Source organism: Egretta garzetta, unplaced genomic scaffold (genome assembly GCF_000687185.1).
Source record: "Egretta garzetta isolate BGI_Z169 unplaced genomic scaffold, ASM68718v1 scaffold13, whole genome shotgun sequence".
NCBI lineage: Eukaryota > Metazoa > Chordata > Aves > Pelecaniformes > Ardeidae > Egretta > Egretta garzetta.
Window position 1 is genome coordinate 2,051,025 of NW_009259239.1, and position 5,059 is coordinate 2,056,083.

Sequence of the window (5,059 nt, forward strand, 5' to 3'; positions counted from 1 at the left end):
ATAGGTGTGTGTAACTGTATGTCTAAATTCATATCCAAATTAATTTAAGGATGTTCACCGTGAAGTTTACCTTCAAACCACAATAACATTAGATCTTAACTCCTTGAAATAAAGCTGACAGAGCTTAAAAATCTCACTCTGGCCATATTTGTAGCACCAGACTTCAAACTCTTCGGGGTTTTTGCTCCTGCTAGAGGGAAATGTGGTGGGTCTCAGCATTATCTGACTCCAGGTTAGAAAACGTCACCCAGGAATTTAAGTAGGAGATGGACCTCCCCTCCCACACTGCCTATTAGTTTTATTTCTAAGGAAAAATATGTAACAAGAAATAAATGATCAATTAATTCTGTTGTTTGTCACAGTTTAGTGTTTCTGTCTCTGGAGCGCAGCCACTGTGGAAATGGATGAGCGTGAGGGGAAGGTGACAGAGGCCAGGCAACAGCAAAGAGAGGCGATGAGAGTTTGGGGCCAGTCCTGCACCACCTTCTTCAAAGCCGTGGTGTTAGCCAGGGGTTGCCAGCCTGTGACATTTTAGCCACGCGTGGTTCCTGGGTGTGTAGTCAGTGTGGTTGTCTGAATCTGGCTGTGGACAGACTCAGGCTATGGGGACTGTGGGTCCAATATCTTCAGCTTGCCCCAGGATCCAAGAAAAGTCCCAGCTCAAGCCCCCTCCCAAGTGGAGGAGAAGGATTCATGGAGACCCAGGGACACCTCTCACTGTTAATTGTTTCTTGAGTCTTCTGGGGATGGTGGGTCTTGGCCAAATGACGATAGGGTGGCAAAAGGGCTAGCTTTTCCTTTACTTGCTCTACCAGCACTTAGGCACGATGTAAATAATGTTTGGAGAAACTCTGTGCTTGCAACATACGGGAGCCCGGGCTAGACAGTGATCGTAACACTCCCTTCTGGCCTTTATGAATGTGTGAGTTCACAGAATCTTCCCTGTACTTAAAAGACCTCTACTGCTGGTAGCTGAGCACCTGTGCATGTCATCTGTTCGTAATTAGTTGTACAGCAGTTGGAGCAGACAGCACTCTCCTGGCTGGTAAATTATTCAGCATACGCAGTTCGGAGCGGTGCCCTGATCAGAGGCACCAGAAGAGACGCACAAACCACAGAAGAGCTCAGGCATGCAATGGGAGGGCACACAAGGGACTCACCTGTCCTATGCAACCAACTCATTGTTTTTTAGAAGTCCACATCTCAAAGAACATTGAGCAATGTCATACAGGGGTATAGAGGGCAAAATAATCACCTCTTGCTTCTGTATCAGTGTCAGTAATGTTCTAAAAAGTGAGACGTAAGGAGCAGCCCCAGGCTGGGCATAACCTTGTTCTAAGGCTTTGTTCTCTGTGGGATAAAGTATCAAAGCCAAACTGGTTGAAATAGTGCTCCACGGGTAGCTCACAAATGGAGCAAAGAATATTTCCATGTCAAGTCATAAATAAAAATGGACTTCAGGGTGATTTAATCAGAACTGCAAACTGACTCTGCATAAGCCAGAGTTGCTGTGGACTTCAGAAGTGGCGTATAATATGTTTAATATTCAGAAGCATGAATATATGTGGTAATGAGCCGTGATGTATTTTTATTCCATTCTATTTGCTGTGCATGAAAAATGCTGGTATATCTTATGGAGAGTCATTATGGCATTCCTAAAATATACAGGTCCATTTTGACCTCTCTGCTGAGTATTCAGGACTAAGTGGTAGAGATTCCTGACTTCTCAATTAGAGATATGTTTTGTGATACACTATATTTCTGATTAAGTCTTCCCACCTGTGCAATGGAGGTAAAGCTATCTACTTTCTTTCTTCAAGGAAACACCAGGAGGATGAAACAGTTATTATTTATTTAGGATTTTAAAACCAGAAAAGATGAGACAAGCACAAATTGCCTTTATTATAACTGTGCATTTCTTGCCTTACATGCATCGTGAAAGGTGTTTCACTTTGCCTCTATTATTAGAAGGTTTCAACAGCCCAGAACATTCAGCAAAAGCAATCCCAGATGTTGACTACGCCCACATATTTCTGAAGCTTTTGGTGATAAGCATGCAGTCTGCATACCTACAGGAATAAGCATGTACTGGTTCACACCGAAAATGAAGATACAGCAATTTAAATCAAGTGCTGATGAATTGTATCTATCCCCCTCTAGCTATTTGCTGCAATAAAAAAAAAAATTACATCAGTACTTTTATTTTTTTCCTCTATGAGACAATGGGCTTTCATTCCTCTTTCTTCTGTCATGCCAATGTGTCAAAAATGTCAAACACACTTCAGTGGGATCAGATATTGAAGATCAAAGTGAGAAAGAAATTGGAATGAAAATCACGTTGAAATTTGAATAATACAGAGAAGTTTAAATGTTAAAACTGCTCAACTCCTGGAGGTTTATAGTTAGCTGCTGTATTTTCTGAGGACTGCCGTAGGCACAGTTAGCCAATACTTGTGACAGGAGGGGGAGCAGGAATACGAAAACTATTATAATATGGAGAACTATTATAAGAATTTCTTCAGCCTTTTCAGAGAGAGGTTCATGCTTAAATTTGCAGTGTGATGCATATGGTAGATTAATACGAGCACACAAAATATTCAAGTTTTGGTCTGTAAAATCCAGATTTTCAAATAGAAATTGTTAAGTCTCCAGGCAAGCAGATTTCATTGGTTTGAAGGAATCTGCGGTTCTTAGACTCTGAAATTCAGAATGTGTATTTATTTAGTAATTAATTCCTGGATTTGGGAAGAAAATGTTACTCACCAAAAATATAAAAACACGTGGCCATCACATAAAATACATCTTGTTTTTTCTATACCTGTCTTTGCTTTCGAACCTAATCAGTGACAAGAGCCACGCGTAACTGAACTAAGCTTTCTAGAACAGTAGTTTTGCAGTCACTGAGCCCTTACTCTGCCAATAGGTAGCAAGGTCCCAGGTTCTTGTAGTCAGTCGCAGCCCTGGTTGAGCTTCCTTTGCTCCTGTCTTTGCCCTGGGCACTTATTAATCTGGTTTGGGCACACAGTTACATTCCTTACGTGTTAAACTTCTTCAGGTAGCAGAACCAGGCACTGGCTCTAGTTTGTGGTTGCAGTTAGACTGCATTTTCTGGTAACACATGGTACAAGAAGGTCAGATGAAGGATATTTTAGAATAGTTCCTCTCCTACCTACATCAACATTATACCTAAGCTATCCAGACTTGAAACAAACCTATAGCCCACTGTGCTTCCAAGAACCACAAATTCTTATATTTATGTATATAAATACACACACACACACGTATTTATAGCTATATACACTGCTTTTGATTTCATCTGAATTTACGAGACATAAGAAACCTGAACAGAGGCTTCAGCAATCTATGTATTTTATCGCCGGGTGTCTGGGAGATGTACTAAGAAAGATTTCCCCACTTACCCTCTTCAGTGGGTGACTTTTCTGTCTGCTGTCAGCCGTGCGATATCACTGCAAGGGGAAAAGCACAGAGGAAGGGTGCACCAAAAGCTGATGCCCATTACCTTCAATATACCTGAAAGCTGAGCAAACATCCAGGGACTGTCCCACTTAAAAGAATCCAATGAATTATCTCAGAAAGAGCTCTGAAATACTCCTGAAGCAAATAATGTGGATGGGTGTTGAGTTTGGCCTAAAGCCCAGCCTTACGACTTGTCTTGCAGAAGAGAATAGGTGTAGCCAATAAGTCTGTGCCTACTCACAACCTTAAGTGCTTTGTGTTTAAGGAAATGGTAGAAGAAACAGTGAGAATGTAGACTGTTGAGATGTTTAATATTTGTAGAGTTTTAACAGAATTTGGTTTACTAGCAGATGACACCATGATCTTCCAGCTAACATTGAGGCAGATATGAAGACACAGATGGAATAGGCTTTCTGCACAAAGTGCTAAGAAGAGAAATCACTGTGATAGCCTCGCTCTGTCCAGGTTTAGAAATGGCTAATAAATATCAGTGAGCACCATATATTTTTTTGCTTGACCTTTTGGTGGGTCACATAATCGCAGTGCTTTCAGCTGTCCTGGCATTCCATGCAGGGCTGGGTAGGGTACACATATGTTCTGCCATTAAAAATAGCCTTATAAGAAAGAAAATAACCTTTTGGAATCTGAACTGAAAGAAAAATACATGGGTTTTGCCATAAGTTGACATAATTTGGCTGTCTTATTAATCTTCATAAATCAAGTTCTACAAATAGATTAGCAACATGATTCTGCTGGTAGAGGGAGTCTGGCGTATACCTGATAAGCATCCAATCTAGAGGCCTGTGTTTTCAGTGCCTGCTTAATTAGAGACTTAGTTTTTCATGCTTCCAGTTACACGAGCTGCAGCTGGGAGGAGTTCTGCCAGTGCTGGGGGCAAAATTTCAGAAGTGACAGCATGACTTCAGCTGTACCTGCAGACATGCACATGTACAACCACACCTACGTCTGTCTTTCACAGCACAGGTGATGGAATTGCAAAATGCATTACCTGGTACGTTCTCAGGCCGGACACGAAAACAGGAGCCAGATGCTGAAAAGATGAAGACAGAAAACTCTGCAAAGGCAGGTTTCGTCTTTACGCATAGGCTATGAGGTGGCCCATAACTTCACTTTCCCTGAGGATCCCATAGCAGGAGCCATTTCTCAAGCTCTTACGGGTATGTAGCAAGCTTATGCTGCTGTTATGCTGACCTACCCTCATGGCCAAAACCCTGGAAGCAGGGTCAAGCCTGCACCCACTGCCACAGACTTTTTATCAGCAACCAAGGAGCTGAGAGGACTGAGAGGTCTGGTTATGCCTCCCCTGCTCCCTCCTCATTCATTGCGTACTATCGAGATTTGGAGACACAGTACAGGAAAGTGTGTGTGTAGCTTATGCCCCTTTGTGTCTCTGCAGGCTCTCAAAAGGAGCAGCCACAATATAATTCCTGGTAAAAATGCCATCTTAGAGATATTTGGCAAGAGCTCTTGGGTGCTGCTGAGACACTTGACTTAATTCTGCCACCAATTCAAATGGAGTGCTGGGCTGCTTTTCTGTCTCTGTTTGGATTTTATTTCCTCT